This window comes from Macrotis lagotis, chromosome 5 (genome assembly GCF_037893015.1).
Source record: "Macrotis lagotis isolate mMagLag1 chromosome 5, bilby.v1.9.chrom.fasta, whole genome shotgun sequence".
NCBI lineage: Eukaryota > Metazoa > Chordata > Mammalia > Peramelemorphia > Peramelidae > Macrotis > Macrotis lagotis.
This window is the reverse complement of record NC_133662.1, coordinates 203034927-203048337: the sequence shown is the minus strand read 5'-3', so window position 1 is coordinate 203048337 and position 13411 is coordinate 203034927. Positions and strand designations below refer to the sequence as shown.

General features: G+C 34.8%; 1 non-coding gene across 1 annotated transcript; it reads right to left on the bottom strand.

The window, feature by feature from the left end:
• Positions 1-13062: 13062 nt before the first annotated feature.
• Positions 13063-13169, bottom strand: LOC141490361 (U6 spliceosomal RNA). The gene has a single exon (XR_012469189.1). It is a non-coding gene; the product is annotated as a U6 spliceosomal RNA (small nuclear RNA).
• Positions 13170-13411: the final 242 nt, after the last annotated feature.

The following is a 13411-nucleotide window of genomic DNA, read 5'->3' as shown; positions in this document are numbered from 1 at the left end:
TTTATTACCAGAACCATACATGATGATTAGGTAGGATTTATACCAGGTAGGCAGGAATGGTTCAATATTAGGAAAAGACTCAACAAAATTGAACTATCAATAGCAAAACCAATAGACATCATATAATCATTTGAATAGATACTTAAAAGTCCTTTGATAAAAATGCATCCTATTAAAACACTAGCAAGTTTAGAAATAAATGGAGTTTTCATTAATATCTATCTAAAAAGCACCAACAAATATTATATGAAAAGGGGATAAACTCAGATTCTCATCGCCCTGTCTAATTTGATATGGTTTTAGCAATGTTAGCTCTAGCAATAAGAGAAGAAAAATAAATTGAAAGAATCAAAATTGGCAATGAGGAAGCAAAACTTTCACTCTTTGAAGATAATATGATGGTTTATTAAAAGAACCCAAGAAAATCATCTAAAAATCTCCTTGGAAAAGTTAACAAATTCAGCAAAGAAGCCGGATATAAAAGAAACCCATATAAATCATCTATAAATGATTTCTATAAATTAACAACAAAGTCCAAGAACAAGGGATAGAAAGAGAAATTCCTTTAAAATAACTATAGACAACATTAAATACTTGGAAATCTACCTCCCAAGACAAACCCAGAAACTGTATGAACACAATTGTAAAAGCACTTCTCACTCAAATAAAGTCAGATCTAAATAATTGGAAAAATGTCAAAAGCACATGTTTAGGTTGAGCTGAAATAATAAAAATGACAATTCTACCCAAATTAAATTGTTTATTCACTGATTTACCAATTAAACTATCAAATACCTACTTTACTGAGCTAGAAAAAGTATAACAAAGGACAAGAATAAAAAGAGAATTGGTAGAAAAAATGTAAATAAAGGTGATCCAGTTCTACCAGATCTAAAACTATGTTATAAAGTGTCAGTCATCAAAACTGCTTTGTACTGGTTAAGAAATAGAATATTGGATCAAGGTATAAACTGGAAACAATGTAAAGACTATCAGACTGCCTTCTGTGTGGGGTGGGAGGAGGGAAGCAAGATTGGAGGAAAAATTGTAAAATTCAAAAATAAAAAAAGAAATAGAATAATATATCAGTTGATTAATATAGGTTAAAAGAAATAGTGGTATAAAGTAACTATAGACAACATTACGTACTTGGAAATTTACCTTCCAAGACAAACACAGAAACTGTATAAAACAAGTATAAAGCACTTCTCACTCAAATAAACTCAGATCTAAATAACTGGAAAAAATATCAATTGTTCATGATTAGGTCAAGCTAATATAATAAAAATGGCAATTCTACCCAAATTAAATTACTTATTCAATGCCTTACCAATCAAATAACTATTTTACAGAGCTAGAAAAAAATAGTAACACAATTTATCTGAAGCAATAAAATGGCAAAGAATAGCAAGGGAAATGGTGGAAAAAAATATAAAAGAAGATGGCCTAGCTCTACCAGATATAAAACTGCATTATAAAGCAGCAGTCATCAAAACTTTCTGGTACTGTTAAGGAAACAGACTAATGGATAAGTGGATTAGGATAGGTTCAAAAGAAATCACAGTTAATTGCTACATCAATCCATTGTTAGACAAACACAAAGACATTAGCTTCTGGAATAAGAACTCACTATTTGACCAAAATTTTGGGACAACTGGAACATGGTATGGCTAAAACTAGGCATAGATCTACATCTCACACCCTATACCAAAATAAGTTCAAAAGGGGTACAGGATTTAAGACATAAAGGGCAACACCATAGATAAGTTAATAGACCAAGAAATTATCTATCAGATCTCTGGAAAGGGGACTAATTTAAAACAAGATTAAGAGTGCATATTGTTTGCAAAATGAATGATCTTGACTATATTTAAAAAGTTTTTGCACTAATAAAATCAATGCTGCCAAAATTAGAAGGAAAGCAGAAAACTGGGAAATAATTCTCATACCTAGGAGTTCTGATAAAAGCCTCATTTCTAAAATATGTAGAGAATTGTCCCAAATTTATAAGGTTATATGTCATTCCCCAATTGATAAATGGTCAAAGGATATGAATAGATAGTTTCCAAATAAATAAATTAAAGATATTATATAATCAGATGAAAAAATACTCCAAATCATTAATGATTAGAGAAATACAAATTAAAACTACTATGAAGTATCATCTCACACCTATCAGATTGACTAAAATGACAAAAGGGGAAAATGATCAGTGCCAGAGAGATTGTGATATGAATGGGACACTGATGCACTGCTGATGGAATTATCAATGGAGCCAACCATAATGGAGAGCAATGTGGAACAATGCCCAAAGACCAATAAAAATATTCATCCTCTTTTGACTCAACAATTCCAATTCTTGACCTACATCAGGAGAAATCTTAAAATATGGGACAAATTCCAAATGTTCCAAAATATTCATAGCAGCATTTTTTGTAGTGACAAAGAATCGGAAATTGAAAGAATGCCCATCAATTGGGGAACTGCTAAACAAATTATGGCATATGAGTGCTATGGAATATTAGTGTTCTATATGAACCATAAATAGTGGGAGTCTAGAGAGGTATGGAATGAGCTAACAGTATCTGACACTGAGTGAAGAGGAGAGAAACAAGAGTACTACAATGTAACATTAGCAACAGCATTATGAGATGATCAACCTTGATCAAAGAGCTAGAATAACTGTATTAGAAGAGTATGACAAAGTTATCCCCATCCAGAGGAAGAAATAAAAAATAACTTCAGAATCTGATGAACACTTTGTTATAATTATCACTTATATCTCTCCCTAAATCCTAATTCCTCATACCAAAAATGGTCTTTAGCATGTTTATTAAAAATATACATGTGTAATGCTAACCTGACTTTTCATCATTAGGGAGGGGACTACAGTAATCTATTGGTTGACAAATCCAAAGGCATTAGTTTCTGGGACAAGAACTCACTCTGACAAAAATTGTTAAGAAAACTAGAAAACAGCATAGCAAAAATTACCCTATACAAGAATAAAGTCAAAATGGGTATAGGATTTAGACATAAATGGTGACATATAGATTAATTAATAAACCAATAAATACTCTATCTATCAGATCTATGGAAAGAAGAAAAAAATTGTGACCGAATAAGAAATAGAGTATATTACAAACTGCAAAATGGATGATTTTAAGTATATTTAAGTATATTAAATTTAAAAGTTTTTACACTAATAAGATCAATGCTGCCAAAATTAGAAGGAAAGCAGAAAGCTGGGAAATGATCTTCACAACAAGGAATTGTGATAAAGATCTTATTTTAGAATATATGGACAATTGCATCAAATTTATAAGTTGCAAGTCATGCTCCAATTGATAAATGGTTACAGGATATGAATAGACAGTTTTCAATATGGAAATTAAAGCTATATATGATGATATGAAAAATGCTAAAAATTACTATTTATTACTGAAATGTAAATTAAAACAGCTTTGAGGTATAATCTCACACATATCACATTGGCTACAATGACAAAAAGGGGGAAATGATAAGTGTTGTAGAGGTTATGGGATGATTGGGACATTAAAGAATTGCTAGTAGAGTTGTGAACTAGTTCTACCATTCTGGAGAGTAATATAGAACTATGTCCAAAGAGCAAAAAATTGCTCATGCCCTTTGATCCAACAATACCAATTCTAGGCCTATATCCAGATGAAATCATAAAAAATGAGCAAAGCCCCAAAATGTTCCAAAATATTCATAGCAGTTCCTTTTGTAATGGCAAATAATTGGAGATTGAGGGGATGTCCATCAATTGGGAAATGTTAAAACAAGTTATGGTACATGAATATTATGGAGTAGTATTGTTCTAACCATTTATGGTCAGACTCTAGAGAAGCAGGGAATGAATTGCAGGATCTGATGCTGTGTGAAGACAGCAGAACCAAGAGAACAATGTACACATTAACAACATTGTGAGATGATGAACCCTGATGGTTGTAGATGTTCCCAGCAGTTCAGACAGCTAGGACAACCCAATAAGACCTGCTATAAACAATGCTTTCCCAATCCCAAGGAAGAAAAACAAAGAAGAAATTCCTTCAGAATCTGATGAACACTACATTGACTTTTTAAAAAAAAATATCTCATGTATTTCTTTCCCTTAATCCTAATTCCTCATACTGAAAATGATTAATCTCTAAACATGTTTAACATTAATGTAATATGTATAATATTAACCTGACTGTTCACTGCTAAGGGAAGGGAGTGGGAAGCAAATGTGGAAGGAAATTTTGCAATTTAAAATATACATATGCACATGGATGAATGTTGAAAAACCTTCATAACATATTTGGGAAAAAACAAAATATCAGCTAAAAATAAAGAAGTATACTTCTATTAAAGGAATGCACTTTCACAGATGGACTAGGTATAAGCCAGGTATAAAAAACTAAGAGGTGAAAAAAGGATTATCCTTGGAAAAGAAAGGTTAATTAGAGAACAATTAATACAAAGCATGACAACAGACCTATTATAATAGAGGCAAACAAAGGAAAGTGTAAACACTGAGTAAATCTTACTCTTTTGTTTTAGAATTTTTTTGCAAGGCAAATGGGATTAAGTGGCTTGCCCAAGGCCACACAGCTAGGTAATTATTAAGTGTCTGAGACCAGATTTGAAGTGAAGCACTCCTCACTCCAGGGCCCGTGCTTTCTCCACTGTGCCACCTAGCCACCCCCATAAATCTTACTCTTAACAGATTTGGTTCAAAAAAGGGAATGGTAGACAATCCCACTTGGTTTTAAAAATTAATGCTCCCTTATAGGGAAGTTGGAGCTAATAGGGCAAAGGACCTTATGAGACAGGTAGCTGTCAAAAGCAAAGCAATGGTGCATGGGGAAAAGAGAAAGATAAATACAAAGAGGGGGAAGATTGGATGGAAGGAAAGAAAAGGGTTTTGCCCAAATAAAATCACTGTAACCAAGATTAGAAGAAATGCATAAAACTGGGAAACAATTTTCACAGCTAGGTTTTTCTCTAAGAAATACTGAGTGGTAGGGCAGTAGATAGAGCACCAGCCTGGAGTCAGGTGTACTTGAGTTCAAATCTGGCATCAAACAATTAATAATTACCTAACTGTGTGGCCTTGGTCAAACCACTTAACCCCTATTGCCTTGCAAAAAATAAAAATAAAAAAATATAAATACTGAGTGGAAAGACTTGTACAAATAGACACTGAGTAAACTGAACAGAACCAGGGAAATATTGTTCACAAAAACTACAACATCCTGAGTTGATCAAGCATAACTGACAAAGCTACTCTCAGCAGTTTGGTGATTAAGGACAATCCTGAAAGGTGTGTTATGGAAAATGCCATCCACATCCAGAGACAAGACTATGAAGTCTGAATTCAGAACAAAGAATATTATGTCTAATTTTAAAAACTTTTTTTACATTTTTTTCTTTCTCTCATGATCTTTTTTCCCCCCTTAGTTCTAAATATTCTTTTGCAACATGCCTAATATGGAAATATGCTTTTAAAAATATAATTAAGCTTAGTGTATATTGGTAAAAACTACTGAAAATGGAGTATATATTAATACTAGTTAAAAAGGAGATGACATTTGGAATATAACTAATTGATACATTTCCACAGGAAAATGAAAACTCAACTAATTATCTCAACAATCTAACTTATTTTCTTTCAACGCAAAAATCTTCTATCTTTGGCACCTTTAAAGATTTATAAATACTATTCTTTGGTAATTTCATATTTTAATTTGTATTTCATATTTGTTTTGGGGTTATGGAAGGACTATGACTAGGTGGTTTTCTGTCAGAGGTACAAATAACACTTTTGAAATGTAAGTATTGGTGCAAAGGCCATAATACCTTGATAGCTAAAAAAAAAAAAAAACAAAAAACAAAGCCTATTCCTGGTCTGACTATTTCAAGCACAGGATACTTCAAGGATGAGGTATAAAGACGCAGTGTAATGACTAATTTTTCCTCTTCTAAATTTATGGATTATCTTTCCATTGAAGAACTCATGTTACAATGTACTGTGCCAATTTTAAGACAGTAAAGTGTCATTAAACAGCAAATGATTTTCTAAGGCTTTCATTCTGAAATTAATAGAGAATGAATTAGTAGGAAATACAACAGTGGGCAAAATAAAAGAAAAGTGTGGTATACAAAGAAAAGAAAAAGAGAAAAATCATATCTGTATAAAATAAATAGATCATATAAGACAAGTTCCTACTCCGAAGTCATTGTTGATTTTTAATAAACAGAAACATAGGGGTTTGTGCTTACATTATAGACAGCTAAATGGTTAATAATAGTGGGTCATCTTTCATTTATATAAAATAGTGCTCTGTTTCAGTGCCAGTTTACTTATTCCTTCTATTTATTCAAAGTTCTGAACTCATCTTTCTCCCAAGGATTGTTGATTAATTTGAATTGGGTTCATTCATATTCTGAACATACCCTGGCAAAAGACTGACCAGTTATAAGCTCCAAGCTAGCAAAGAAACGGTCTTTTAACTTGACCTTAGCTTGTACATACTATCCAAATGAGATAACCAAGCACAAAAAAATAGTTTTACTGTTAGGTCAATGATGTTTATATCCAGGAATAAATAGATGAAATTGAAGGAGAAAGAGCCTGAGATGGAGCAAAAGTTCTGCTACTAGTAAATTTCTGATTTTATAAGTTTTTTTGCCATAGAATATTATTTATAGAATTAGAAGGTATTTAGAAAGAAAGCACTTGATCCAACTCTCACTTCACAGATGTGAAAACAAAGGAATCTCAAAATTAAGTCATTTGTCCAAGCTCACAACAGTAGAAAAATAGGCCATGTGGGATTTGAATACATATCCCATGTCTCAAAGTTCAATACTTTCTAATGAACATTCAATGAATTCAAGAACTTCTTCAGTCCTAATATTCATATATTTACACATATACAAGATAACTATAGGGAGTCATTTGAGTAAAAGTTATATTAAGCATTTATTATATTCACTTACACTATGCTAAACACTAAAGATTCAAGAAAGATAAAAGAAGTTCCTGCATTTAATTCACAATCTAATGGGGGAAAATTGTGCAAGAGAAATGTACAAACAAAATTTATGTAAAACAATTAGGAGATGATTCCAGAAGGAACTCACTAGTACTACCATTTTCTGTATTTATTAAAAAATAAATTTGTTAAGAAAAAGTATTCATGGTTGGGGGTGAGGGGGAGAGATGCGAGGAAGATCATAGCCAGGGACTTCCATAAGTTCTGTGCTTCACTCAGAAACAATGTTAATCAACTCTTTAAATGGATTCTGGAATGACAGAACTCATGAAAGAACAAGGTCTACCTCACTAGGGCAGAGTGGGAGTGTGTCAAGGAGCAGGAAGTTGGAGCCCAGGTCAGGGAGCCCAATTCAGCTGAGACAAATTGTAGTTTAGGTCAAGCAGAGGTTCCCAGTCACAGTGGCACAGCAAACCAGTTTGAAAGGATCCAACATAGGTACATCAGATCTTCTCTTTAGTTGTTGTGACTGGACTAGAAGGCCCATCCCAGTGAGCAAATTGTTAGTGTTCTCAACAAAGAAGTTCCTAGTTCAATGAGTAAGATGCTAGCATTCTCAATGTAGGGGGTCCTGCTTTGGACAACTCCAGTTCAGTAAGCAAGCCACTAGTGATCTCAATGTGGTAGATTTACTAGTGGATCCCTCCCCAACATAAAGAGCTTGGGATAGTGCCCCTCTGGTCCAAAAGTAAAGCTCAAAATGGGTAAGAAAAATCAGAGAAAAGTTGGGACTATAGAGAGCTACTATGAACATAAGGAAGAGCACAAAACCATCTCAGATGAGAATGGAAGAAAAAGTAATACATGTGAATCCAAAGAGGGGGATATTAATTGGTCACCAGTTCAAAAAAGTTTCTTGAAAGATCTCAAAAAGTATTTTAAAAATCAAGTTTTAAAATGGGAAAAGAAATGCAAAGTAAATTCAACAGCTTGCTACAGGAAACACAAAAATTAACTGAAGAAAATAAATTCTTTAAAAATGCAATTAGACAGGGGCAGAGCCAAGATGGTGGCACGAGAATGGCCTTTCCTAGGAGTTCTCTCCAAAATATTACAAAAACCTTAAAATTAAGGTTCTAACTAAATTTTCAAGAGACAGAACCCACAGAAAGGTCCAGTGAGACAATTCTCCAGCCCAAGGTAACCTGGAAGATCTTGGGAAAGCTCTGTTCCATGGGGGTAGAGGGGGTAGCAGCACAGCCAGGAATATTGCACCAGAGTGAAGCAGTTCCATTCTTCTGGGTGCCTGAGTTCCAGGGAGTACTGGCTCCTAGCAGCAGAAGCAGTTTCCTGACCTGCAGCCCAGGGAACACCAACCACAACTTGGAAGATCAGGGGGAAACCTCTTCCAGAGCTAGCACAAAGCCCAGGCCAGCATGGCCCTCCTCACATCACTGCAGCCAGTACAACCCACATCCCAGGAAATGGAAGCAGGCCTGCCCAGCAGGGAGCCACCTTGCAGCTGCTTGCAGAGGGCTCAGCCCACAAAAGTTAGGGGGTGGGGGAGACTATCGAGGGCTCTCCTCTGGTGTTTTGTCCATATCCAGACCCTGGTCATAGTCTGGGACCACCTATTGTTACAGAGCAAGAATCTTCCTCATAGTCCCAGGGCAGAGGGGAGGGCTTGTGTTCTTTCACAGACAAGAGCACAGACCAGGAGAGCAGTCATAAGACCTTGAAGGAACTGAGGTCCTTGCAAGGGTGTTCCAATAATACTCAAAAGCTCAGGAAGTACCCCCAAACCAGGGAACAGCCTAGGGAAATGAGAAAACAGAAAAAATGAACCTGACCATAAACAATTACTTTGATCCCATGGAGGATCAATACACATACTCAGAAGATGATAAAGTTCAAGTTTCTGCATCTAAATCCTCCAAGAAACATAGGAGTTGGCATCACACTATTTCAGAGCTCAAAAAATATTTTGAAAATCAAGTAAGGGAGGTAGAGGAAAAATTGGGGAGAGAAATGAGGGAGATGCAGGAAAAACATGGAAACCACCTCAACAATTTAGTCAAGGAGATCCAAAAAATGCTGAAGAAAATAACATGCTAAAAACTAGTTTAGGTCAAATGTAAAAAACAGTTCAAAAAGTTAATGAGGAGGAAAATATATTAAATAGCAGAATTGCTAGATGGAAAAGGAGATGCAAAAGCTCTCTGAGGAAAGCTAATCCTTCAATGAGGAATGGAGCTAAAGGAAGTTGATGACTATGAGGAATCAAAACATAATAAAACAATATTGAAAGAATAAAAAACTAGAAGAAAAGGTGAAATTTCTCAAAGAAAAAAAACAATGGATATGGAAAACAGATCCAGAAGAGACAATTTAAAAATTATTAGGATACTTGAAAGTCATGATCAGGAAAAGATCCTTGACTTCATTTTGAAAGAATTTCTTCAGGAAAATTGTCTGAATATCCTAGAAATGGTGGCAAAATAGAAATTGAGAGAATCCACCGATCTCCTATTGAAAGAGAACCCAAAACCCCAAATCCTGGGAATATTATAGCCAAATTTCAGAACTCCCAAGTCAAAGAGAAAATACTACAGAACAAAAAAATTCAAATATCATGGAGCTGCAGTCAGGATAACACAGGATTTAGCAAAATCCACAATAGAGGCTCATAGGACTTGGAATATAATATTCTAGAAGGCAAAAGAACTTGGAATTCAACTGAGAATCAACTACTCAGCAAAACTGAACATCCTCTTTCAGAGGGGAAAAATGGACTTTCAATGAAACATGGGAATTTCAAATGTTCCTATTGAAACAACCAGAGCTGAACAGAAAGTTTGATCTCCAAATACAAGACGCAGGTGAAACATAAAGAGGGTAGATGAGAAAGGGTAAATTATAATGGATCTAATGATGATGAACTGAATGCATTCCTTCATGAGAAGATATACTGATAATACTCATATGAACCTTATTTATTAGAGCAGTTAAAAGAAGCTTTTATAGTCAAGACACAGGAGAGAGCCTAATTAGAAGGTATATTATATTTTTCAATTGGAGTTAATGGGTGAAAAGGAAATGTACTAAGAGAAAGGAAAGGAGAGGTAGAATAGCCTAAGATATTTTATGTAAGAGTCAAGAAATAGCTTTTGCAATGGTATGGAAGTGGTGAAGTGAGGGGTTAAGGGAGCTTTCATTCTCATCAGAAAAGACTCAGAAAGGAAACAACATATATGCATACATACCTTTGTGTATGTGTGTGTGTGTGTGTGTGTGTGTGTGTGTGTGTGTGTGTGTGTGTAAAATAAGGCATAGAATTCTAGACCAAAAAGGAGATAAAGGGGATGGGAAAAAGGAGATGAGGGGAGTGGGGATATAGGGGACAGAGGAGAGGGTAGATCATGGAAGAAGATAGTAAGATATGATATTTACTATTTGCAAGGTGATGGGATTGGATGGCCTATCTGGGACCACAGGACTGGGTGGTTACTGAGTCTTGGGGTGGGGGTGGGGGATATAGGCTTGGGGTCTCGGCTCCACTTGGCTGTCCCACAACACATTTTTGAAGAGGGACATAGTGAAAGCAGAGAGAGAACATAATAGATGGTAGTGGGGAAGAATGGATGGAGGGAATTACAATAAGCAACAGCAACTGTGGAAAAATATGGAAGTAACTTTTTTTTTAATTTAAATTTATTTTTATTAAAGATATTATTTCAGTTTTACAAAATTCCCCCAATCTTGCTTCCCCCCGAAAGTACTCTGTCGGTCTTTACTTTGTTTCCATGTTGTACCTTGATCCAAATTGGGTGTGATGAGAGAGAAATCATATCCTTAAAGAGAAGAGAAGTCTAAGAGGTAACAAGATCAGACAATAAGCTATCTATTTTTTTTTCTAAAATTAAAGTGAATAGTCCTTGCACTTTGTTCAAACTCCACAGCTCCTTAGCTGGATACAGATGGTGCTTTCCTTTGCAGACAGCCCAAAATTGTTCTCAATTGTTGCACTGATGGAGTGAGCAAGTCCTTCAAGGTTGAACATCACTCCTATGTTGCTGTTAGGGTGTACAGTGTTTTTCTGGTTCTGCTCATCTCACTCAGCATCAGTTCATGCAAATCCCTCCAGGTTTCCCTGAAATCCCATCCCTCCTGGTTTCTAATAGAACAATAGTGTTCCATGACATACATATACCACAGTTTGCTAAGCCATTCCCCAGTTGAAGGACATTTACTGGATTTCCAGTTCTTTACCACCACAAACAGGGCTGCTATAAATATGTTTGTACAAGTAATGTTTTTACCCTTTTTCCTCATCTCTTCAGGGTATAGACCCAGTAGTGGTATTGCTGGGTCAAAGGGTATGCACATTTTTGTTGCCCTTTGGGCATAGTTCCAAATAGCTCTCCAGAAGGGTTGGATGAGTTCACAGCTCCACCAACAGTGTAATAGTGTCCCAGATTTCCCACATCCCTTCCAACAATGATCATTATCCTTCCTGGTTATACTGGCCAATCTGAGAGGTCAGAGAAGCTTTACTTTGCATTTCTCTAATAATTAATGATTTAGAGCATTTTTTCATATGGCTATGGATTATTTTGATCTCCTCATCTGTAAATTGCTTTTGCATATCCTTTAAAGATTTATCAATTGGGAGATGGCTTTTTGTTTTAAAAATATGACTCAGTTCTCTGTATATTTTAGAAATGAGTCCTTTGTCAGAATCATTAGTTGTAAAGATTATTTCCCAATTTACTACATTTCTTTTGATCTTGGTTACATTGGTTTTATCTGTGCAAAAGCTTTTTAATTTAATGTAATCAAAATCATCTAATTGGTTTTTGGTGATGTTCTCCAACTCTTCCTTAGTCATAAACTGTTCCCCTTTCCATAGATCTGACAGGTAGACTAGTCCTTGATCTTCTAATTTGCTTATAGCATTGTTTTTTATGTCTATGTTCTGTAACCATTTGGATCTTCTCTTGGTAAAGGGTGTGAGGTGTTGGTCTAATCTAAGTTTCTTCCATACTAACTTCCAATTATCCCAGCAATTTTTATCAAAGAGGGAGTTTTTATCCCAATGGTCAGACTCTTTGGGTTTATCAAACAGCAGATTACTATAATCATCTCCTGCTTTTACAACTAGTCTATTCCACTGGTCCACCACTCTATTTCTTAGCCAGTACCACACAGTTTTGATGACTGATGCTTTATAATATAATTTTAGATCAGGTAGGGCTAAGCCACCTTCTTTTGCACTTTTTTTCATTAAGCTCCTGGCAATTCTTGACTTTTTATTTCTCCATATGAATTTACTTACAATTTTTTCTTACTTGTTAAAGTAATTTTTTTGGAATTTTGATTGGTAGGGCACTAAACAGATAGTTCAGTTTTGGTAGAATTATCATTTTTATTATATTAGCTCTACCTATCCATGAGCAGTTGATATTTGCCGAGTGTTTTATAATTGTTTTCAAAAAGATTCTGAGACTGTCTTGGCAAATAGACTCCCAAATATTTTATATTGTCTGAGGTTACTTTGAATGGGATTTCTCTTTCTAGCTCTTCCTGCTATTTCTTGCTAGACATATATAGAAAAGTTGAGGATTTATGAGGGTTTATTTTATAACCTGCAAATTTGCTAAAATTGCTAATTGTTTCCAGTAGTTTTTTAGATGATTTATTGGGATTCTCTAGGTAGATCATGATGTCATCTGCAAAGAGTGAGAGTTTTGTCTCTTCCTTCCCAATTCTAATTCCTTTAATTTCTTTTTCTTCTCTAATTGCTGAAGCTAACATTTCTAATACAATATTGAATAGTAGTGGTGATAATGGGCACCCTTTTTTCACCCCTGATCTTATTGGGAATGCCTCTAGCCTCTCCCCATTGAATATAATGCTTGTTGATGGTTTCAGATAGATACTGTTAATTATTTTAAGGAACAGTCCATTTATTCCTACACTCTCTAGTGTTTTACATAGGAATGGATGCTGTATTTTGTCAAAAGCTTTTTCAGCATCTATTGATATGATCATATGATTTAAAAATATGGAGCATTTCACGAATTTGCGAGTCATCCTTGTGCAGGGGCCATGCTAATCTTCTCTGTATTGTTCCAATTTTAGTATATGTGCTGCTGAAGTGAGCACTGGAAGTTACTTCTTTGATGGACTTATGTTGAAGAATGTGATTCACCCAAGATAGAGCTGATGGAATCAGAACACAAACTGAAATACATTTTTTTCTCTTTCTTTCACTTTATTTCTCATGAGGTGTTTTTTTTTTTTATTTTTGAGGGTGGAGGTGGAGGGGAGATTATGTTTACTCTTACACAAGACTTTTAATAATGTGCAAATACATAAAAATTTTGAGAAGTACAATTGGACAAATG